Source organism: Phasianus colchicus, chromosome Z, assembly GCF_987193195.1.
Source record: "Phasianus colchicus chromosome Z, bPhaCol1.hap1.1, whole genome shotgun sequence".
In the NCBI taxonomy this organism is placed as follows: domain Eukaryota; kingdom Metazoa; phylum Chordata; class Aves; order Galliformes; family Phasianidae; genus Phasianus; species Phasianus colchicus.
The window spans coordinates 66,066,894-66,092,676 of NC_143476.1; the positions used below are offsets into that span (position 1 = coordinate 66,066,894).

General features: G+C 41.9%; 1 protein-coding gene across 5 annotated transcripts in view; it reads right to left on the bottom strand.

Moving 5' to 3' along the window:
* Positions 1-25,783, bottom strand: part of KANK1 (KN motif and ankyrin repeat domains 1) — a 117,668-nt gene that overhangs the window by 76,479 nt on the left and 15,406 nt on the right. For 2 of the 5 annotated variants that reach the window (XM_090132149.1, XM_031610315.2), the window contains exons 2-3: positions 13,885-13,936; positions 12,867-12,999 (exon numbers count right to left, since the gene is read on the bottom strand). The gene's annotated coding sequence lies outside the window, so the exon portion shown is untranslated. Of the gene's footprint in view, positions 1-12,866; positions 13,000-13,884; positions 13,937-21,909; positions 21,931-25,783 lie in introns of those variants that run through there. The other 3 variants (XM_090132151.1, XM_090132152.1, XM_090132150.1) reach the window with 2 other exon arrangements.

The following is a 25,783-nucleotide window of genomic DNA, read 5'->3' on the forward strand; positions in this document are numbered from 1 at the left end:
ACCTGCCGTCTAGCCCTCCTTATACTCTCTAGCTCCTGAGAGGACAGTGTGCTACTCCTCCTTTCATTCTTCCAGAAAGTGGAAGTTTGTCTCATGTAATACATGGCCTAGGCAAGCCAATGTTTTTTGTGGGCTCCCACAAAAATCTAATTTGAAAGAGGGATCCATAGCGCCTACAAATAATGCCCAAAGCTGTGTTGTACTGCTGCCTGATGGGTAAGGCTGGGGAGGAATATCATGCACAGCTTTAATCTTACTCCTCTCCCAAACCCTCGGAGCGACACCAGTGGCAGCGTCCATGTCCAGCAGCATTCCCTCTGCAGGGAGGACAGTTAGCCTAGCCAGGACAGACAAGGCATATAACAGTCCACCCAATTATTATCAGATATTTGAATTGTAATCACTCTTCAGAGTTGCTCGTGCAATGGGACAGGATAGATTACTCCACTCAGTGGTTGCTCCAGTGTGCCCGCAGATTGAGAAGCACATGTATCCACTGCTACTTTGAATGGGGCTGTCTCATTTCTGTACCAGATTTCAATTTTAAGAGCAAGCACTGAGTTTTAAAGCAGACTTGCTCCACTTAGATAGGTTTTGTAATCCTCTCTAGTGCTTTCACTACCTTTTCAGCTTCTTATGAAAAGGACAGTTTTCATAATGGAACAACATATTCATGTTTCAGGGCCTCCAGAACAGACAATAGTGCTATTTTCTTGATATCTTACTACCTCAGTTGCAGAGATAACAGAAAACAGTTTGTAAACAACAGACAAAAGATGATACAAGGAAGTACTGCAGAGCTGTTCAACAGCCAAAAAAACCTGCTGGTGTTTGATGAAGTCTGAAGTTCTGACCTCTTGTGTTCTCATTTGTGTGACCGGACACAAATACAACTAGTGCCTTTTAATCTTAGCCTGCACACAGTTGAAGGCGTATGTACCATAACACAGCCACATAATGGGCACTGCAGGCTACATCCACTGAGCACAAATCCTATCCTTGGAACAGAGTTCTTTAAATAGTGGGTATAACAATGGTTTTCTCCTGCAGAGCTGCATGTGACTTTGGGAACTGGACTGCAAAAATCTCCTCCTGATCTGCACAATAATTTGCCACTTCAGAAAAGAAACTCAGTTTAAGCAACAAAAGCACAGTGGTAGTTTGCCGTCAAAAAGCTGACTTCCCTTTTTAAACAAGTACACTTTTATATGAACAATGCTACAGTAAAGAAAAGAACACCTTCCTTCTCAAAAGAAGAACAAAAGCAATCGGATTTCAAGTCTATAGGTGACTGCTGAAGTAATACCTCCTATTTATTTCCATGATAAGTTCAACAGGTACAAAGCACACAATAACACTATTTAATAGAGCAAATTCTCAGCTGCAAAACATTCTCCGTGTAGTCAACACCACTAGCCAATTCATGCAGATGAGCTGATCAAGACGCTCTTCATTTTGCAGTGTGACAGCTGTGTATGGTCATTTGGAACATGGCTTGTCTTTCACATTGCTGCTGCCACTGCTGAAACACACCACTCACCTCCTCACTGTGCTCACACACACTGTTTGGTATCCATAGAATTCAGATGTTGATGAATGTCAGTGGGTGCTATTTTTTTCTGCATGGAAGAATTCTGTGACACACCTTTGCTTGATTCACACTTCCCTGTCAGACACCAATTTGTCAGTGTCCCTCTGCTGCCATCTGCCACACGGCAACAACATGTAATGGAACACTTCTGGGAAGTCTCAGCCTCTGTGCCATTCCACCATCTGCCTCTGTTATGGTGGGCCAACATCATAGCACAGGAGGCAACGCTTTTAGATATTTACTTACTATGCTCCATCAGTACTCTGTGTACACCAGAAGTGCTTGAAGAGCTTCCTGCAGGGATCCTAACTTCTGCTGTGTGATGAAGAGGTCACAGGTACCCAAGATGAATGGCAGTCAGAAACAGCTTTTGTCACTTACATCAGATAAGCGAGAATGAATGCAGGACTTTGGACATTCTTCTCTCTAACAGAATATGCTGATGGTCTTGTGCGTGAACAACTACTGCCTCCTAAAATTACTTGTATAATTTCCTCTCTATTGCCTAAGAATTAAAATTGCTTCTGCAGTTGTACACTGAAACCTTAGATGCAACACTTCCCTGTGCAAAGAACAAAACAGTGAGTATCAAAACAAAACAATTAAAATGAACAGCTATTACCACACAGTTCTGTCCTGTTCTTTACATAGGTTCTGGCTAAGTCTTGCTCATCTGATTTGTTTCACCACAGCACAGGTTTGTTCTGGCAGGTCGGTTTCTGCTGCAGTATGTTGCACTTAGCATAGCTCCCTTTCTGAACTCTTACTGCCCTGCCATGACTACTCCCCATCTCCTAGACAAGGAAATTCCACCACTAGAAGTTCACAGTCCCACAGCTAGATCTGTACCTCTCCCCATGCAAAGGCACAAGCATGGTGCCAGCCAAGAAAACAAGGCTGCGGTGCCTCCTTTGTGACTGCTGCTGCTGCTACCACAGCACTCGGCCTACATCTTCCACCCACAGCCCGATCCTCTCCCCCTTGCCCAGAAGGCACCTTGACTACTGCCTGTGAGTGGTGTGTTGTACAGAAGTTCTACTTTCACAGGTGCCACTGGCTAACAAAGGAGCCAGTTAACAATCTGTGCCACCAGTGTCATACCAAGCACAGGCCCACACTGTGCTGCTCCTCGCTACAGAAGTGCCTGCAGCACAGCATTCACATAATGGCCCTCTTTTTGTTTTTAAACCTCATGCTAAAGAAAGATTCATGTTTTATAACCCTGTAACTACAGTGCTGTTGGTGTGACAGAACGCCATGGATGTGCTCAAGAACAAAGAACTGTCCAGAAGGAGCCATGCACCACAGCACTATCACCCACCACCACAAAGAACAGTCCAGAAAGTGCTGTGGTACATGGCTCCATCATCCACCACCCACTGCCAACACCAAGGCTAGTCCTGGGACCCACAGCCTCGTCCTACCAGCACCCTAACCAAAGCTACCCAGCAAACCCCATGTGTCATCAGCGCAGCAAAGCTGTTGCCGATTGCTCATGACAGGAGATTCCTTAAAAGCCTTCTTCACATCTGCTCTGTGATGTGCTATATTAGGAGCGATGTGGTAGTAGCAGAGTTCACTTAATTGTTAATCCACTTCATGGACATCACTTCTTTCTGCTCCAAAGGGAAAAAGAAGAGACACTGTAGTAATATCTGTGGATAGAATAGAGTTATTGAATTAAAAGGCCTCTCAAAGGACCCAGTAGAGGAAATACAAGGAAGAAAAAAAAAAAAAAACCCACAGAAAATAAGAAAAAAATAAGGAATGGGAAAAAAGCAAAGTTTTTTTTTTAATATATAAAAATCTAAATTCTCTTATGAGGCAGCAAGCGCCATCCTCAACAAACCAGCAACATCAGATGTACATTTCTTGTATTCTCAGTGCAGCTCTTTGTTTTTCCACCATTATTCATTTCTCCATTCCAACCATTGTATTTATTGAAGTTTACAGACACAAAAACAGCTGTAGGCTATACAGGTTACCTTTGTATCAACACATTCCCTACATAAACTATTTTAACCACATTATTACTACAGAGAAACTCCCATAACTTATATTTTGGATTTAAAAACTATAACAAATTAAATGCTTTCTATAATTTGAAAACTTTTTCCAATGAATTCCTCCCCAGACTGATTAAAAGACAGCCATTCCTGTCCGAGGATGTATCCTCTCCACTGCTAGTAACTCACAGAAGTTATCCGCTATATAGCCTTTGATCAATACTCCTCTCTATACAAGGTCTTAAGATTCTCTTTTTATGTGGTCCTCCTGAATATTTATTGTTCATATGGAGAGTACATGCATCTGGAGCTTATGGTTCAGAGTTCTCTGGATTACAACTGCTGTAGTCAGCTTATCTGACCTGTACAAATTATCTGTACCTGTACCCTCAAACAGCCTTTCAGACATGCCAACCCACGAACAAAAAATCTTGTCATACAGTGAGGCAACCTTCAATCACACAAGAAGCATGTAAGTCAGCCTCTGACGCTGAAATAAAACGTATGATATTCCTTTCAAAATCTGAGCTTTACAGCATGTGTATATTAGCAATCCTAAAATTAAGAACAACTGCCCATCTCTAAAGCAAATGTACAGACCTCCACAGAATTATTCCACTTGCATTCAAAAAAAGTTCTGTGCAGACAGGTTAACATCACAGCTGATGTTGGACTCTCATGAGTAGGTAGATACTCTTCTGGGGGGCAAACCTGATGCAAAAAAGGTGCGTAAGTCTGAGGAGTGAACCAGCAGAAGAAAATGTTTCCTCTCTCAATTTGTTCAGACTACAGTTCATTGCTTATGCACATCCTGTGTTCTTTAGTTTGTGAGACTGTTTTTGCCATCAAGATTCCTTGAACTTCTGAACACTTCATTTTCCTAACTATCTAAAGAGAAAGCTTATTTCCAGTACCATCCAATTACTCAGCAACCACTGGCAGATCATAATTTGTTTCAGACACCTTGCAAAGGACACAACCCCTCAGCAATCTCCCCTTTTCAACATGAATGTTGCTGTGCTGTCCAAAGAGAGATTCGACTCGAAGTGACTGATTCTTATACCTGTACGCTTTCAATTAAAAATCAATCCGATTTAGCCAGCCTTAACCAAGCTACACTATTACACATTTAAATCCACATTACTTACTTAATCTGATCTCAGCCATGACTAAAAGCTATTTTATAGGCACATTTAATGCACAGCTGAAAGTTAAGTAAATACACACATAGAAAATGAGATGCATGCTTCTGCTGCCAAGTTACATCAAACAAGCCAAACTCCTCCCTGACTAGAAATTCTATTAATTACTACAAGTTTGAAAGGCACTCTCCTGCCTTCTCCATTTCTCTTTAAAGTGCCAAGAACCTTCTTGAAATACATCATTTTCTCCCCCTCTTAAAACAGAGGGAAGCTGGTACTTAATTTTATACTAAAGAATTCAGAACAAAATGAAGGGAGCACTTAACATGAAGTGATGTGACAGAAACAAGTTGAGATACCAACATTACTCACCAATGAGCAGTAACCCGTCAGAAAACACCTTCCCCTCCTTTCTACAATTTTTAATTTGGCCAGAACGTGCAATAATCCATCCTTCCCCAAAGGCAGATTTAAAATGAGATGTCTTGCCACCCTTCTGCATTTGGCATGAGAACTGTTTTCCCCTTTGGGAGTCATGGCCAGATTCCAGCACCTCTGAAAATATATTTTCCACCCACTCTTTTGAAGGCGTTCAGTAGCTTGAAAATTAGTTTGGGAAAAAAGAAAGTCAGAAAGACAGTATTAACCTACTCACTTTTCAGAGAATTAACCCAGAGGTTTTGGAGAATGTTATAAGCCTAGTGGCTACTAGTCACTCCTAATACTGAGCCCTTTGCACATTGTTGTGCAAATGCTCCTCTTCTCTGTCCTCCAAGAGGAACTAGCAGAGCAACACACACCACTAACAAAGAAGCTACTGGAGAACACAGCTAGAGCCTCAAGTCCGTGGTGACTTGCCTGCACTCTGGTATGACAACTCTTAAATCCCTGTGCTTAGATCTTTTCTGGCATGCATGTGGCATTGTTAACATCTGGACTTTCACACAGATATCTGTGAAGCAACAGCATGCATCTGTTCCCTGTATAGCCTTTGTTATCAAGGAAAACATGTTTTACCACTGCTGATTGCCCAGGTAAATGACTCCACATAAATTGTACTTATTTCAAAATTAATGGGAAAGAACTTCCTTCACAACGCACTAAGCATTATCATTACTGATGTTCTCTTAACATGGGATTTTTCCAGCCTCAAAAATCTATTCTGTATTTAGCTTTACTTTCCTGTGCCTTTCTTGTAAAGGTACTACAGAAACCTATCAAAAACACAGTTTTAACAGAGCAACATAAATAAAAGTCTGCACTGACAGCACAATATTCCAGGTGCACAAGATATCCTGGATTAAACTAGAAATGAGTAAGAAACCTTGAAAAACATCTGAGGATTAAGCTAGATCCAGAACTTACTTACTCATCTTCCATTTGAAAGCAAACTGCAGCAACTAAAAAATATAGATCATGCTCTAGATACTTAATTTGCAGTGAGGCAACTCATAACTGCTTATTCAATTATTCTGTAATTAGTTGGAGGTGCAGCCCTTCTCTCAAACAACACAGCTCAATTTCTATCTACGCAGCACTTTTCCTGCTACTTCTAACCACGTTTGTTTATACTACATACAGCTTAGCCATGTTTGTATTAATGCACACTGGGAAAATCTGTGCAACCATTCTAGCACACCTCATTAAAAGTAGCATGAAAAGGAGGAAAGGTGACAAACGAGGAGTTAGAGAGCACCCAGAGGCTGTATGTACTACCTAGCAGATGGGTAATGCTCCTAGGCAGACCAGTGAGTCTCCAAGGCTGAGAACTGCTTTACTCTCCACAAAAGGAAAGGGTTCACCAACTTCACTGCACAAATGTAGCTTCTTGAAAGACAAAGCATGGTTAGTTATAAGGTCACGGGACAGAATTTTGCAGAAAATTCACTGTTCTCACAGCTGAAATTTAGTTCGGGCTATGTATTTACTGAAGGTTCTTACTAAGAATCAATTTACATCACTGCAGGAGTCCTCTCAGCAGGTAACAGCATTACTGTCATAATAATTCCCTAAAATAAGCAGACAATTCACTATCCTGCAAATTTAGTGGAGAGGAATGCAACATATAAAGAAAAAGACCAGATTTTGCAGGTGTACCTGTGAGACACAAGATACCCTATCACCTGGCAGGAAGAGCTGGTGCTTGGGCAGCAGACAAGAACTGAGCTCTTCTCTGCAACAAGCACCGATCCCACCCAGGGCTTCACGTGATGGTAAAGAAACAAGCTGCCACGCTGCAGGCTTAAAACAGGGAGGCAACCAGTGCACAAGGCGGCTGCATTGCAACCAAGACAGGTTTTGCAGTGCTGATCAAGCCAGAAAGAGACCGCTGAAATTTGTCCCACCCAAACTAGTTTTATGCATCTTTTTGTACCCAGAGAAAGGAGAATGGAAAAAGCAGGTGCTTTCCCCCTCGTATTAGAGCATGTAGCAACTTGTCACAGACAGAGCACTTGGTGCTACACCTGGGTAGGGATGGATGCGACCACACAGGTTTTACCCTCCTACCCCATGCTTTTAAAAGTACTTTGATTCAGTGTCTTTCAAAAAAACAAAAAAAAAATTGAAGTGTGTCTTCAATTCCTATACCAGACATAAAAAAGTCAGTCTCCTATATTTTGATGCAGCTGAAAAGGAACTAGCAATACCACATTAAAAAAAAAAAAAAAAAAAAAAAATCAAGCAGTGTTTTAGAAGCATGCGAGTGTCCAATTGCTTGTATCTTCTGTACAATCAAATCAGCTTTCTACCAGTACAGAATTTTTAGTTGCCCACACTGTGCGTGAGTTACAGATATTTCATCTGTGGGATGCAATAAATGGATTCAATCAGATGATCTCTGGAAAACCTGACTCCCCTTCCACAAGACCCTTCTAAACAAGTCACAGAATTCATTATCTTTGTCATCAAAACTATCTACTTGAAATTGTTGAAGCTTTTGTTTAAATCCTCACAGCCCATGACCTCCTTAAGGTAAATGACTGTATTATTACTGAAGGAGTAAGATTTACAAAGTCGGTAAGAATTCTGCTTTTTAATCATTTGCATTTTATTTACCCTACAATTTCCATCAGAAAATAAACTTTAAGAATGAATTATTCTTAACGTAAATCCTTAGCAGGACTCTCAAACTGATGTCAGGCCTTCCCTCTGTTAATTTTTCCCACCTCCTTTTTGAAGCTACGCAACCAGCCTAATTCCTTCATTATTTAAAACTTTTCATCTTTCAAGGCTGTAAAAATAGAGAAAGCTAAAGTAATACATAGCAGTTCCCTACAGAATAAAGCATTATAAACATCAGTATAGCTTCTAAAGATCATGTACATTTGTGCTTTGCTATCTTAACATTCCATAAGGAAAAAAAAAAATCTGTTCACAGGGGTTTTGAACACTTCTACTGAAGAATATATATGATTCTACTGAAGAATACTGAAGTACTCAGACAAAAAGAGCAAAATAAATCACTACTCAAAGTCAGTATTTGTTTGCCAGAAATTGTACATTCTTACTGTGATACAGGAATAATAATAATCTGTGAGAAGCTATCATTCCAGAAATTATACCATAAGATGCTTCAGAGTTATTTGCTAGAAAGACTTCGATAGATTTGCCAGCAAGTTTCTTATTTATTTTATCACTACTTCATTTATTTATCAACTTCCAGTCTGTTGAGCAGCTCATTGTATGTTTGTTCAACTACAGGGAAAGAACCATTCAGTTTTTAGCACTGCTCTACATGTAAATCAAGTTCTGAAGACACTCTACTGATCTTAGATGTCAACAGGGAAAAATATCTTGAGAAGTTTAAGACTGTTGGTATTTCTCAAACTCTGAAAGAACACTGGAATTACAAAGCACACCTGGCTCATTGTAATGCATTTTCTCCAAGCATGTGTCAAATGTATATTAAAGGATTTATTTATTTTGAAATTTACTGTAACACCCTGTGCGCTTCCGAGTACTGTGACAATTTTAAGTTCTATCCTCTGCATACAATCAGACTTACTGTCTTCATAGCACTGGAAACAAGCACTGAGCTTGTTTCTTCTCTGTGGATACACTTCTATTGTATTTACTTGCACTGGAGAAAAAGCAAACTTCCCACCCACACAAATCAAGATTCAAGAGCAAATTCAGAGACATTTTGCAGCCAGTGGAGAAGAAAAAAATCTTAAATCAGCCAGCTGTTGCACTAACAACATCAAGTAAAGGAATTGTGGAGCTCATTCTATCCTTTATCAATAATGCATGGCTGCGCACAGACAATTTATAGCTGTTTTCCATAACTAGGTATTGTGTAGTACTAAATTAAGTCTACAAAATTCAAGGACAGTCCACCCACACAGCTACTGTAAGCTAGCCAGGCCACTCTGAATAAACATTTTAAAGGCATAAAGTGAATTTTATTAGCATGCTGAGCCATGGCTCTCAGTGGACAAAGCATCTCCTTTTGAAAAGTAAGAGTACATTTAGCAGAAGGCGAGATCAGTTGCTCTTATGCTTTACATATATAAATAGCTTTATGTAGCTTAAAAGGTTATATACATGTGACAACTCAAAACCTTGAATTTATTTAGATTAAAACCTGAAGCAAGAGAAGAATTTATTTTCAGTACTAGAAATTGATTACAAGTCTCCAGAAATCCTAAGACAGGGCCTGAACTGCTCAAGTCCTGACAACAAGAGAGCTAAGAATCTTTAGGTAGCCCTAAAGATAACTGATTTTTTTTTAATCCTTCACACATCATAAATCAGAAAAGCACACAAAGGGCTTTTATTAGCATAAAGAACTTGTTATCATACTGAAGTTTCCTCATTACATTTACAGCAGCTGTAGACAAGCTGGAAGTGCGGTTCCTCAGCAGGCATCTTTATGCAAAAGATGGTACAGCACAATGCAGTTATGTTCAGCCGGTCCTATGTCTTCATGCCATAGCAGTCTCAGCACGTAACTGAATTACACTGCGTATCTGAAACATGAGCATTAAAGCACTCTGAGCACAAGAGTGGACAACTGCAGCAAAAGGATGCTGCCACCAAGTCCGTGCATCTAGGTTCCACACAGGCTCTGCTACCGCAGCCACCAAAAAAGCCTCAAATCTCTTTATCTTGGCTTTCAGTGCCTAGTCAAGTGCACAGCATGGATGGCAGCTTCACCATGAGGTGGGTTGGGTCACACTGCAAGCTTCCGCAGCTGTTTCTGCTACCCATCATCTCTCCAGAAACATCAGCAAGGATATTTGGGATGGTCTTCATACAAGCAATGATCCACTTCAGAAAGGAGCCCACAGGTCTCTCCAGATAGCTGGTATGATAAGATAACATCCCTGCCTGGAAAACTCTGTGTGTGGGAAGGTGAAGAGTAATACAGCAGAGCTGGGCTGTGCAACAGGTTTGTGGCACACTGAGCACAGCCAAAGCTATGAGCAGGAGGGATGCAAAGGACAGTACTTGTGTCACACCTCTTACCAGCTAATTGTGTGGATATGTCTGGCCAAATAAGAGATGTCACTGAATTTGTGGGCACGAAGAGGAAGACAACTGATCAATGACAGCTAGATTTGCAAAACTGAATTTTCTAATGCAAGTCTGTACTGTTATGTAACAAAATCTAACTTCACCTACAATAGGTATGCTTTCTCAAAACTCAGAGAACTCTGGAGATAACCAGAGCTTCATTAATCATTGTGAAAGGGATTTAACTGCTCCAGTGAGCCCAGAAAATTCTGGAAGCAGGGAATCAGGTTTGACTAAACTTCAGTACAGCCTGTGCCACAGCAACAAATGACTCCATGTTTGCTGAAGTTGCTCCTCCACTGTACCCCTGTGAAAGCACAATGTCTGCAGGCAGAAATTACCCTGGATTATGTTGTACCAAGATCTAGTCATGTTTGTTATTAAGTCTGTTTTCCCCATGAACAAGTCGAAATGTAAAAACCTACACTAAGGAATGTAGCTGCTAGTATTTTTAGTTAAACCTGGCCAGGAAAAGAACCCACAAGGTTTTTGTCATTTAGTAGATTGAGATCCTGTTGTGAAAAACAAAACTGTTAATCTGAAGTCTGAGGAGACTGGAATGAAATAAAATACTTGTTTAAATGAAGGCTGCAAGCCATTGAAAAGCCCCAGACAATCCCAGTGAGGTAACCTTGGCTTTATAAAAGTTAATTTTATGAAGCCTGCTGTTTCTCCCCTCATTACCACACATGATCATGGAATTCAGCACAGTTCAGAGAAGCACCAAATGCCATCATTAAGCACTCTGTAAGGGGGATGCTGACTTAACAACTCACAGATCCAGCATTACAGCAGCCATGCTAGTATGTCAGAGTAGCAGAACACCTGTGTGGACCTGAGATGAACACTCTGGAGTTGCAGTCCTGTGACAAGAACTGAAATTGGAGGAGTCTGCTCCTTAGCTGTGACGTTGCATTCCATCATTCCCAAGGAGGAGCCAGGCAGTCACTGCTACTTTGGCTCTGTGACAGCTGGCACAATTTTTCCAGCCTTTCTGCACTCACACTCCTCCTTGGTCTGCATACCTCCTTAGAATTTCTTCCTTTCCCACTCTGCACCTCATACACCCTCCCACGTTCCCCCCCACAACCAAGCTGCAGCTACTCATATCATACAGAATCATAGAGTCATTCAGGTTGGAAAAGACCTTAAAGATCGAGTCCAACCACAACCTGACCATACTACCCTAACTGTAACAACCCTCTGCTAAATCATGACCCTGAGCACCATATCCAAACGGTTTTGAAACACATCCAGGGAAGGTGACTCAAGCACCTCGCTGGAGAGCCTATTCCAGTGCTTAACAACCCTTTCTGTAAAGAAGTTCCCACTCTGCACAGGGTGTCAGGTCAGGGATGAGCACAGCCATCCAACACATCCCCATCCCCTCTGCCCAGAAGGCTGTGCTTGGCTGTGTGCACCTCTCCACAGCCAGGGCATGGCTATGGCCCACAGCCACACAGGAACTGGGAGAAACCTCAGCACAGTGACAAGTTTCCTTATTTAGCCTTTTCTAAGGAGTTTCTTCTCCCTGCCAGATACAGCCCCGCCATGGGGCCTACAAGCAGTCGTGGGTGTTTTGACCTAGAAGAAAGCAGTTACTTGATAGCAGAAGAGACTTAAGCATCTTTCCTAAAGAAAAGGAATAGTGAGAACCCAGAACTGGTGCAAAAGGAGCTAGCCTGAGGTCTGTCTGCCCGCATAAGACACCACTTAAATTGCATTGAGCTACCTCAAGCAGTGACCAGAGACACATTTACCCTTCAAGAGGTAAGTTCTAGATGGTCTCTCACACAAACCCACAGCACATTACATTGCATGCAACATAGAGGGAGATAGTAGTTCCTTAAAGTAAATAAGGAGTCCGTGATTACTCTAGAAAACAGCTAAACAAGAGGGAACCCAGGAGTTCAGTAGCAAAGAGGCCCTTCATGAAGCAATTAATTCTCTGGACTTGGCTTACCACAAGCTTAATTCAGGCACAGCCCCTGCTTACCCAGATGCCTCTGCAGTGAAAAGATTGTGTTGTGCATATGATGTGCACAACACAGCTGGTCAAAAAGCACAGCAGCATTACCATGGAGCAGAACATACAGATATGAACCTGAACTGACAGGAGCAAAATACAGGCATGTATAAATTAATGAAAGCGATGACAATGCAGCACCTCTAGTTAGAGTAGAACGGTCAATTAAGTCAGCTATAGTTCTATAGTTTCATTTGATTTTTAGTGTCTTAAGCTTTTCTTGCCTGTACTTTTGTTGGTGAAGAACATCTCTCAACCCAACATCCCACAGAGACAGAAGGCTAAATCTTTTCACTACTGAAACTTTATTAATATGTAGGTAAAGCATTAAGGCAGTCTAATGGAAGGGTATATGTATAAATAGAACTGGTCATCCAGGGAAAGATAAGTTATTTCTTCACTGCATCATTTCTTAGCTTGCTGAGGTGATATTTTATCCTTACAGGCAAATACTGACAGTCCGGTCCAGTGTTACACACAGTACAGACTTACTATGGAGTCAGAGATGGACTGGAACAGTCCATGAGACCATATCTTCATATTTATCTTCCCTCTTTCCCCCAGCAAAAGAAGTCACATCTTACCTTAAAATGCTGTAACAAATGCCAGTCCTCTGCTTTCTTTTAGGCCTCTCTGAAGATCAGAAATAAATGCAGAAGATTCATCTAGTTCGGTAATTCAGCATCTGACAGCACATTCAGGAACCCGAAAGTCATCCTACAAGAAGAGAAATGAAAAGCAAGTAGTCATTATACATGTTGGGCAATATATCACATGCTTAAAGCTGCAAATGCCTGGTAAAGCCATGCTACTAAACAATAAAAAATAAAAAAAAAAAAAATCAACCTTTCATATTTGTGACTGTCCTATCATTTTTGGCTTCCAAGATGTAGCGCACACAAGCAGTATTTTGATTACCACACCCTAAAGAGAAAGCACACATCTTGCAAAAGACATCATTCTGTAGTGCTTTCCCAGTTTAAATCCTCTTTGTTCAAACAACAGTCCATGTGAATGCACAGAAACAAAGCTTGGAGACGACAGGATACACCAGCCATGTCAGTTAGGGAAACACAGCAGCGTACAGAATGGCAACCGAGTTCTGATTTGAACTGGGAAATGTAGAAGGCCATGTGAGCTAAGCAGTAAAACAGTTTAATTTAGGATGTCTCTGCATATGAAAGACATGGAAGCATTTTATAGACTGCAGTAAAAGAGGAGATGATTGTCTGCTGTCTCATTTCCCTGAGCAGCCTTTATTAGAATTCTTATCTTACAGGGATTTGCACATACTTCCAATGGTTATAAAGACGCTTAGACTGCAGTTAACTTCATGCCTGCACCACTCTCTGGAATGTAGGACAGTTCTTTCCTTTTCTTCCACAGCAGTTCAGATAAGATGTTCTGCCAACAACGTTTAGACAACTTATTTCTGACTTCCAACTTGCTTGGCCTGTTTTAACTCAAAAAAGCAAACTTCTCAAAACCATGGGTGCACAGAGACACCAAGACCCCTGTTCTGGCACTGATGCATCCCACCATGCAATCATTCACAGGTACAGTCCAAGGCAGTTGCACACCAAGGCAGTGCTGGAGACTCACCATATGCAAATGTTGACATTTACACAATGCTGGGAGGACATCTGATAGCTACCTAGAGATGAGACAGGAGAACAATCTCTGTTGAGTATGGCTTCAGGAGTTCTGAAGATTTCCCTTCCCCCCACCTCCATGCAGAAGACATTTATCATCCACATTTTAACTGCATGTTTCACTAAAGCTTTGGTATGAGAACATAAGTTTTTGACCCAACCTGTTAAGTTTACATTTCTGTAGTTTTATGGAATACAAAATAATTATTTTTACTATAATACACCGGCACTCAAAACAAGTCCTCAAAACATATCAGTGCATCCACATATGGGCTGTTCTAATCCCACACTGTTTACAGAACAGCCTAAGGGAAACTGTCTTCGCAAGCTGAAATGCCACTTATTTTTCTTCAGACACAAAAGCTGACAATCCCAACTTGCAAGACTCAATCCTATCATGCAAGAAGTTGCACAGGGGTGGCAGAAAATCAACTGGGTTAAGTCAATGCCTTGAATTAACTGGGGTTAAGTCAAACTCCAACTGAAACAAAACTAAATTGCATAGGTAGTGCTGGCAGGAATACATAACTTGTGAATATTATAAGGATGTGGTCTGAGAATGCAGGGAGAGAATAAGGAAGGTGCAACTGGATCTGAACTCTAGTGACTGCGAGAATGAAGAACTTGCCATTGCAAGAAAAGAACAGTGCGTACAGGTCCATAGTATCTGATGAGATGCATCTGAGGGTTCTGAGGAAATTGTTGGATTAACTTGTTATGCCACCATCCCTCATATTTGAAAAGCTGTGGTGGTCTGATGACTGCAAAAGGAAAGTTATAACCCATTTTTAATAAGGAAGAAAAAGGTAATGGAGCAGATTATCCTGGATCTGCACAGAACAAAGCAGCAATCTGTGACTGCCAACATGACTTCACTGTGGACAAACAATACCTTCAGTTTCATGGCCTCCTGCAACAGGAGCAGCACTGGTGGAGAGTGGATAGAGGAAGAGCAACTGGAATTATCTACCTGGACTTGCGCAAAGCCTTTGACACCGTTCTGCATGAGAGGCTGGGGGTGCCCCAACCCAGAAGCGCTTAAGGCCAGGCTGGATGGAGCTTTGACCTACCTGCTCTATTGAAGGTAGGTGTCTACAGGGTTGGAACTAGATGGGTCTTTAAGGTCCCTTCCAACCCAATCAAATCTATGATTCTATAGTTTTAAATGATGTAGCTTCATTTAGGTCTGTCTGAGAAGATGGGAGTGTGCAGTAAGTCTGCAGGAAAACTCAAGGTGAAGACCTTCCACATGGGAAGCAATCCCTAAATGCAACATCTGCTGAAGAAAAAAAAGACAGGAATCCAAAAGTCCCAGATGTTCCCTTACGTAGACTTTAAAATGGTGTTCAGTGTTCTTAAGTAACCCTCAGGAAGTGAGAGTCCATTTCTTCTTCCCTCCGTTTAACAATTCTGCAGTATGTTCAAATACACATTCAACCATTCATGCAAAATATGAATGCTTATATGCATGCTGCCTACTCACTCTAAAAATAGTTGTTACATTTCAATAGGAGTGCATTCCAAGACTATTTAAAAATATATTCATCCACCTAATATTAAAGAAGTGTAATGCACAAGGAAACTTGACCACAGAACACAGTTACATCCTTGGAACTACATACGTAACTGGAAGCACCAATCAGTGTGTTTCTGTATAACCTCCTAGTCATGTTTTGTAGAAAACAATATTACAACACACTCCTGTAAGAACGTCAGTTTGGTACTTCAAGATTTCCACCTTCATCTTCAAGAGGATTCAGTCACAGTTACACATGCAGGCTGATGTTTAAAGGGTGCAATAGGACTGTCTTTCAAACATCTGTTACCATACCCAGAGTGTTATGTGCCCACAACATGATGTCAAGATTGTTCAGATATTACTCATGAGTCAATTTTGCCTCAAAATATTTTCTCTTTGGCTGTCCTCCCACAGCCATCATATCCATATCAGGTCAATCTGTACCAGGTAGTCTGTGTAATTCAGCTGAAGCAAGTTTTTATGTCAGCGTCTGGGGCAGATCAGTTTGACAGCAAAACTACATGACCATAAAAGCCAGGACTCCGTAGCTCCAGCTTCAAGATGAACAAGTGACAACTTTAAGAATCATGCTTCCCCAAAAAGCAGACTGGAAAAGATAATCAGAAATCCTTTGGGAGATGAGATTTATCACATACCTTGTCATTTTCCATGCCAGATGGGAAAAAAAAGCTTCAGTTTTGCCTTTTAGCCCAAATAATCACAACAAATGCAATCATTTGACTCCTACACATCCAAGCCCCACCAAAACAAAAAACGTGCTGCACACCCATTTTCCCTTAAGGACAGAATAAACCACACCTAACAGGTGTTAATCAAAACATCAAACATTAGAAAACATTCTGACACAATGGAGATTTAAAAATATATATGCAACACTGCAAGCACGATTTAAATCTGTATAGAATGGATTTATGTCTCTTGTATCAAAAAGTAATTGTTCTTCTGAACTGCGTTGCAAATGGCAATTTAAATGCAACCCCAGGAAGAAAACTGACTTACTGATTAGCAGAACTGTGTGCTAAGTAAAGGCAAAGAAAAGCAGAAATGAGACCTGACACAGAAAAACAACTAAGCAGAGATATTACATATACCAAGAGGAGCAAATCTGCTGATAAAGCTGTCATCTTTACAGGAAGCTCTACCCTTGAGAATACTTCGCATTTAAACAAATCAGGCTATGTAAGAGATTCTGCAAACTTGCATAGACAACTTTTCATGGAAAATCTACGTATTTCACAGGCATATTCCAGCTTGTGAAGTTCTCCACAGATCAGTAACACACATGCTCAGTCGTCTTTTCCATTTTAATATTGTTCAACACCTCTTCCCACATGCTCCTTCCAGGGGTCCACATTCAGATTCTCCTACCTGAAAAGGAATTTATGCTGGTCTAAAATAACACCAACCTCCTCAACTGCAGAGACGCACCTGGATAACATATTGAGATATGCCTTAGATACTGTGTCAGACGCTTTGAAGTCAGTTAAAGATGCACTGCGTAGCACCAAATGGGAAATCATACTCTTGCTGAGGAATAAGCATTTTGAAGTCAGTTGATATAATCAGTTCATATTTGAAGGTAGCATTTCCCAAGGTAAAGACACTGTCTCCTATTGAATATATGTGGTACTTATGGACAGAAAGCCACCACATATCCAAAAGCAATATTCAATTTTGGTATACTTCACTGGCATAAGACCTTGTAATTGCTAAAGAAAATAACAAAGGCTCTGTCTGCATGGCACAAAGCACCATGCTAATTAATCTTGGAGACACTAATTAATCTGGGCAGGCTGCCATGATAACACAACTACACTGATGCCTTGGGTACCTCCCTTTGCCAAGGTATCATGCTGTTTGGTCAAACACACCTCCAAGCACTGTCTCCTCATGAAAGAGGAGTCTCACACCAAGGACGAGCCCCTACAGAAGGTCATTTCCTCTCAGGAGATGCCACAAAGGTCTCAAATTTAAATAAAATCCATAGTAGACAACACCAACCTATGTTACATTAATTCTTACCAAACAGCAAAATAATTTGTATCATGAAGGATGTTGGGCAACTAGGAGAAAGGTCATGAGAGTGTGCTTGTGGCCAGTCTCCTCGTCCTCAGCACTGAAGTTTCAGGGCAGCACCTCAGAGGCCAGCTTTAACAGTGCAGACAATCTGCCAATCCTTCAGCTACAGCCATTTGCTCCACGGCAACTCAATTCCCCATCTCAAGACAGAGCGAGGTGGTATGCTCGTACGTGCTCATGTAAATGTTCACACGCTAGTACATTCCAAATAGCAGATAAAGGAGCCGCTGTAGTTGTTAGTGCATTAAAAAAAAAAACTAGTGTTGCCAAACTCCACGGCTCTCCTTTTAATGTTATGGTGATAAAACAAGTCTTGGGCTAAAGCCAAAGCTACCTTATCTGTTATAACTGATGCCTCCTATTGGAACAGAGATCAGCTCTTCACATACTGCAAACGGACTTTGAACCTTTTGTTACTTGTTCGAACACACCATAAGGAATAACATGCTTGGTAGCAGCTTGAAGCACTTGCTCCAATAGGAACTAGCCTCTGAACAACCAGAAAGAGGAAAGAGGAACATTTGGCACATAATACAACCTGCAACAGGACACAGCCAGCCTAATAGCACAGAATGGATATACAAAGGTCATTTAATGCGGCACAAAGCAAGCATAAGTCAGAGAAAAGTGTTTTACTGCTTATCTGAACAAGCAGTTTCATTGTCTGAACAGCCCCTGACCCATACCTCACTCCTCAATCCACACCTAAAATCAGACTTTTCCTGGCCAGTCCTAAGTCCAGGACTGGAAGGATGGCCTCTCTCAAACCAAGCATACCTTCTGCAAAGCACAGCCCATGAATTTATGCATGAGTTACTTTAGCAACAGGACTCATATTGCTGGTAAGTGGGATACACAAGCAAGAGCCAGTCCTGCCTGCCAGGTTCTAACATTTCAATTAGTTTGCACAGGTAGAGGTTGCAATGTCTGAAAGGACAGCTTCATCTTGGTCTTTGGTTTGCACTGTATCCAACTGAAACCTTCCAGACCCATAGAGAAAGTGATCAGTTTGAACAAGCAGGCTGTTCAGTAAAAGCACTGAGACAGCTGTTATTCTCAGAAAGCACCCCGCTTTCCTACAGCATGGAGCCACATAAGCCACATCAAACTCTTGAGCTCTCTTTGCTCTTATCAGATAGGACAAGCACTCAAAACCACCAGGTCTAGCACTGTCAAATACCAATCCTACGCTACTGGAAAAATCATCATTGGAAAAAACAATCATTAGTTTACTAGAAATTAAATAACATTTGATAAGTATGCGTTAGAGTAGCACTTCTAACACTTGGATGCAAAGTGCATCAGCTAATGAAAAACTGAAGGATGTCAAAAACACCTTTGCTACATGATCACTCTCAAGAAGTTTTCACTCCACAGGCATTTAATGCATATGTATGACAGAGACAACAGAAAAAAAAAACTGTCTCTTTGAAGAGATCTAGGTTTTTTTTTTAACCAAAGGCTGAAAATTTGCAGATGATACACAATAACACTTTAGTAAAGTGTTAGGTCTGGGCTGGTCTCTAATCAACAAAACTGGTCCAGATTCAGTAGTACAACCCACATGATGAAAAGCAGAATTCATCTCAGTCTTTCTGAAGTGTGATCTTCACTTGACAAGAAAAAACTGTTCTGAGACACAACTAGGGCTCTGGGGGAGATTTTAAGCTAAGAGAAGTTAAGGTAAACAGAATCTTCAGCTTTAACCAGAAAAAAAGTAACTTCTGGAAAGATTCATCACAAGTATCCACAGGATACTTCAGGAGTGTCACAACTGAAACAATTTGCCCAGAAGTGGTTCAAGAAATAAATTAAACTGAGATGATCTTCACTTAATCTGTCTTCAGCATCTATGCACTAGTTACTTTTTTTTTTTTTTTTTTTTTTTAAGAACACCCTTTATCTAGTTATATCAGTTGCTTTGCTACATTACCATAACATGAAACTCCTCTGACAAGCAAAGGAGTACCTAATAAAATCTGGTTTTGCTTCTTTGAGGATACCAGAGATTAGTAAAGGGTGTGAAGGTCATCCTTTTGTCCATAAGTGAAAAAGAACTGGGAGGGTGGAGAATGAAACGAAAGGAGCTATAAAACATTATCTTGCTTGGTCAATTACTGCATGCAGTTGAAACACAGGTGGAGGGAGATGGGCTGCTCCTGATGACAGGGGTTTTGCAGCCCACCTGCATAACCCCTGGTCTCATCAGAGCTGGTCAAACAGGAGGGGAGGGGAAGAACTCTGTCAGCTTGTCAGTGTAAAGATGCTTCAGTAAGCAATCTTAACAGTCATAATGAAGAGCTGATTGCCATTATCTCCAGAAATAACAGTTTTGGGGCCCATAATGTTTACAAGAGCTTGAGCTGTTAATTGTTGGACTTCAAGCAACAGAAATAACCCTATGTAAAAACTGCCCTTCCTTTGTGCTCTTTTCCCCATACCCAAGGGAAATGAGAAACTTCCAAGCTTTCAGGTATCACCACATATATTCATGGGTGTAACACAGCTGCAGCTAAAAATAAAACATACATAAAGCAGTTAATGTGGGTTACCCATTTCAAGAAGCTGTACAGTAGGGAATCCATGTCTCTTGCATGCATCTCTACATTCAGCTCCCAAGGCTGAAGCTCCCCTTTGCCTTGGCTCTGGCAACATCCCGAGGCTTCAAGCTGGCAGGAAAAGGCAACAGGACTAATGTCTCCCTCTGGCATTAAAGTAAACCTCAGCCAAGTCACTCTGCTTTTTCATACTTATCTTCCTCAGGTACTCGTGGGATTTCTCCAATAGATCGTACCGCCATCTCCTTAGGAATATATGTTTTGGCATATCACTAACAGGTAGGATTTTTAGAAGGGCCATTGAATGGTCTCAGATCAAGCACTTCTTGGAAAAAAATCCTTCAGCACCCCATCGTATACACACTTCTGTTACGTTTCAAAGAAACATCTCACACTGAACCAAGATGTGAGTATGTTATATTTGCAGCCTAATCCTTTGAAGACAGAGAATTAGTGAACCTCCTGAGCTGCACAGTAACTAATCTGCAGAAGTATGAACAATTATACATCCTGAGGACTCCTGCCATGGTAATGCTGCTTCTCTTGTGCAAAAGGAAAAAAAGAAACAAGACAGCTGTCTCATGAGATGGTCTGAATCAATGGCTTGAGTAAGAAAAGCTAAGACTAAACTCATTCCACATTTATCATTTGTGGAGAAAACTAATTCAGACTAAGAAATGTGCATGTATCTCATTAATTAGATAAGCTGGGTTTTCCAATAAGGGGTTGTAGACAAAAAAAGGGGGCATTCTTATGTAGTTGGTGACCAGAAGCAGTAAGCAAATAAATGCATGGCCTTTGAAGGAATAGACAGATTATTCTCCAGAGTCTCACCACCAGCTCTTAAAAAAAGTTTTCCCCAATTGCATTTCAAGGGAAATTTGACATTTCAATGAGACATTTGAGTCCATCCTTCAGAAATTGAGTATGAGAGCAAGTAGCTAGTCTTAGTCCTAAAAGAAGGTGAAAAGAGCAGCAATAGGAATAACACATGCAGCACCAGTCTGGATGCTCTTACTGAAACTGTTATCATGTCTAGCATGTTCAGCAATGCCACAGATCAGAAACTGTTCATAAGTAAGGTCAGCACAAGTCTCAATACTCCTGTACCATTCATAAAAATATAAAATAGGGAGACAAGCACCATAATAACACTACACACTGGATTTGCAGGTTCCAAACATTGGGGGCTGTAGTCTGACACTACCTAACCTCTTAAACTAGATAGGAGGAGGAAGGAAACACATACACAAACTGATTTTAAAACACACTTCCCTCAAGCAGCCAGGAGGAGTAATGCAAAACTGCAGAAATCCTCTCTTATGCACACAGTCCACACAATACAGAGGTGACAAAGCAAAGCAGCCCCAACCCACTCTCCCTGTAAAGCGTTAGACTTTCACTGCAGCCAGCAGAGCTGGGGGAGGGAGAGGGCAAGGGAAGAGAGAAGGCAGCGTAGAGCTTTGCAGTGTTGCTTACTGTGCCAGAGTGCTGCAGATGGAAAGTAACACACCATGATGGCTGTGCACCGGCTCCTACCCCACAGGCTGCTCTGCACGGGGCTGTGCACAGTCTGGTCCCCACAGAGCACTGCTGAGAGTTTCTCACACACACACAGTTTGCAATACTTCCATTGGTAATGTACAGCCATTCATACACAAGCCACTCCACGCCACAAGCATGTTCACATTTAGGTATAATTAAGGCGCCTGTTAGATTGCAACGCTTAAACCTACTCAGCAACACAAAATCCACCAGTTCTCACTACTTCACAAGAAGAAAAAACGACTGAACTCACAGGGTCGTTAGTCCACCGTTTCCCTTGAACACACGGTGCATCACTGAAGTGCAACGCCTGAAAACAGTAACTTGACCTCCCCGGGAAGGTGGGCGGTATTATACAAGCTGAAACATTAGAAACATGCATAATTACGCCGGGTATTTGCTACACATCCTTTCATCCTTGAACAGATACGAATGGAAAAGTCACACTGACACTCCAGGCATGATGACGTCCAAACCATCAATTAGGAAGATTTCTCACGAGGCCCTGAGAGAGAACAAAAGTTTTTAGAGCAGAAGTTTTCCCTGGACTTCACAGTTACAATGCCAGCACCTCCGGCACAGAGCAGGGCTCTGCAGCTCCCCAGCCCAGCGACAGCTCAGCCCACCGCTTTGTTCCTCAGTGACCACGGACACACATGGGTACAGTGCCAGCAGGGACTCCTGCCAGCACACCGCCCATCCTGTCGCCAATCATCCACCCCTTCCTGCACGGTGTCATCTCTCCCACACACCTTTACCTTCTCCTCAGTGCAGCCATGTGCAGGCAGCCTTCCTCTCCCTTTTAGGAAAGCAGAATTCACTTTCGAGTTTTGGGTGGCAGAACCAGAAGGCTGACTGCTGTGAACCGGTAGCTCCAGTCAGAGTCCAGGGAAATGCATGCTTTCCCAATTTTTACAGGTGTCTCACAGAACACAACACATTTTTTCCCTCAACAGCTCCCAGTGACAGAGGAAAACTGCACACACGTTTAACCAGAGTTCTCCTGCCGCATTAAGTCCTCCTACTCCTTCAAATCAAGGCTACGTCATGCTCCTGGACTAGGGTGATGCAGAAACACCTACAGCTGCCGTGATCTCAGTTCACCTCTTATTTTAGTCACATCCACATATTGTTGATGTGAGCAGCTCGCTCGCTCATCCTCTTCCCACAAAGGAGGCTGTGTTCTTAATTCAGCCCATCTTGAGAATGAAATACAAGTGTGGGACGCACAGTATTTATTTCAGCTAATTCCCCATACTCTGTGGGCAACGTGTCCTTGTGGAGCACCAGTTCAGGAGGGACAGATTAATTATTCTAGAACAATTTGTTTGTATTTCAAACAGCTCAACTCTTTCTTCCATTTCTGTTTGTAGACTTCCAAAGCTTTTGAAGGTCACAGCAATGAACATATTGAATTGCCTCTCAAGGTCTCAGAGTCAGCTCTGGATACAACTCACAGCTTCCAAGATGTGTTTCTCCTGTATGCAGGGTAAGCATCGCTGTCAGGGAACATCAGTTGTCACAGTGATCACATAAAAAGTAAAAACTCTGTTTTTAAAAGAAGCTCATTTCACATGCACCTGAAAATGCAAGACAAGATTGTCAAGCTATCTTAAACTGGGGATTTTTTTTCTTTAGCTTTTGCAAAGAGTGGTTTGTTCAGAAGTTAGATCATGCACACTTTTTTTTTTTAGACTTCTGAAACCAAATGGAGCTTTATTTCTCACTTTCCTTCTTATGACTTAGTAAAAAGAGGACTGAGCAGCCTTCCTAAGCCTCACCTAGGCTACCTGCTTAAAGTGACTGAGCCATACATTGGTTTGTAGCCAAGAAACAATTAGCACCTACAGGACAGAAATCCCTACAGAGCAAAGGCCCAAGCTGACAACAAGCCCTGGTTGGAATCATTTCCTTGCTACAACCGACAGGAATTTCTACAGCCTTTTTCAATATTTGCTCTTCAAGTAAATACTGGAGAAGGGAAAGTCAATACTGTAGTTTTAAGATTCCAGTTTAGAAGTGATTTGATAACAACTTCAAGACATCCTGCCTGGAAGGAGTAGTTGGAACACAGAACTAATTTGGGCCTGTCAGTTACACTCTCTCCCCTGCGTTGTTCACAAAGCCCAGACAAATACCTTATCCGTGGACAGACCTGGGGGCCTTACACAAATATTTCATATTCCGCTGCAAGCTTAGGCACATTACATAAACATCTGGAGTACCCACTAAAAATGTGAACACCTCCCCCTTAGCCCTGCAGTATGCATCTTCATGACACTGTTTCATAAACCTCTCCCTGAGAGAAAGAAAACAGTATTACAGAGGGCGTCCATCCAACAGTGCTGTAATCTATAGCCTGTCTGTACATACACCAGGGCTTGGGGAGGAAAGGGGGAGGGGGGCTCTCAGGTGCACAAACTCTTCCAAACCTACTCATCAGTGCTTCACTTCTGAGAGGAAGAAAGAGCCTTACATCATTAGTAAGAGACTGTTTCCAGAACGGTACAGATGACTGCTCTGGGGGAAGCAGCAGCAGCAGCAAGAACCACCTACTTACATCTCCCTAGAGGTACAGTCCTGTTTGGAAGTGTTCTGAGCACGCGGAACCTAAGACAGTGTTGAAGTCATGCTGGTGTACACCTCCACATAGGTTTTCAGGAGCTCTGAAAGCCACAGTATCTGCATGCAACAACTGCAGCACTGAAGGCCTCTGTGTATGCCAGAGCCCATAATTAATGAGCAAGTTGCTCAAAAGGCAGCAGATACTTTGGTACTACAGTTCTCAGCACATCTGGATTTAAACCAAGAGCTACTTGCTGCATAAATCAAGCTATAAGCAAGGTAAGGCTTACAGCCCTCCTTGGAAAACCATCCCAAAGTCCTAGAACAACATCAGCACCTTCAGCCTCATCTGCTACAATGCCTGCAGAATCACAGCTGCTACTCGCTGGCTAGGCACAATTCTCTATAGGTTTGAAAGTGTAAAGAAGCTGTATGTTTCTGCATGCTTCAACAACTGCTTAACAGATGCACTTTGATTACCTCAGAACATACCCTCTACAGAACTAAGGAAGAGAGCTTTCTTTGCAGTGCTGCTGAACAGAAGAGCACCGAACCTGCTGGCGTCACAAAGCAGTAGCAAACAGCCAGCTAACGTGACAGGCCATCATTCACATTTTACTGCAGTGAGAAATACATGGTTTAAAAATACATGAAATCAATGCATAGATTAAACATGAAAGAAACTGTCCTCAAAAGCTGGATGCTCTACGATCATGTTTCAAAGCAATGCTGTATCCTTCAGTTAATCTTTTGGGAAAACCATCCTGGATAGCCCGCTGTGATGTGATTAACACAGGAATTCAGCCCTCTCTGTTGTGACCTTACACAGAAACCTCAGGGGTCAAGAGAAGCTTATACCAGCATTGTAGCAAAACACATACATCTGAGCTATCAGCGTAAGCCTCCAGTAACAACAGGACCAACAAGTTTCCAGGGGGACCAAGGCAGGGGATGTTCACATACTCTCTCTCTAAGAGGGCCACAAAACATCTATGCGGCTGTTAATGAAAAGCTGTTCTAAAAGACAGTGGTAGAAATTCCATTTTTGCTAGGCAGAAAGACTTGACTCTAAACTTCCCATATTCTATTCTCAACAAACACCCGTGCCCTATCAAAACAGTAAAAGAAACAAAGGAGTGCTTCCTTAAAGCAACTACTAATGAACAAAATGAAGCAGAGAAGCTATTTCTTGTTCCAACAGTCGAGTGGTAGGGAGAGAGAGGGAGGGTTAGGGGGAGATGTGTTCTTATTGTTGTTTTAGGCCCCCCTCAGCCCCCAGCCTTTCTTCTTAGGCACATCAAAGCAAATCCTTGGATATTCCTGATACATGCAAACTAAACCGCCTGGCAGCAGTAATGCTACTTCTTGCCCTTGATACTGAGGTGGCCATGCCATCCCCAGCAGTGACCCACAGGGACTGCACTGGGGAAAGCAGAAAAGTCAGGGTGTGACTGCCACTGCTGTGCTCTGCAAAAGCCTTGGGCCCCAGGAGGACAGCAGGTGAAAATTTAGACTGAATTCCAATCAGCCTGCATGGTATAAATAGCCTCAGGGTGGCTAAC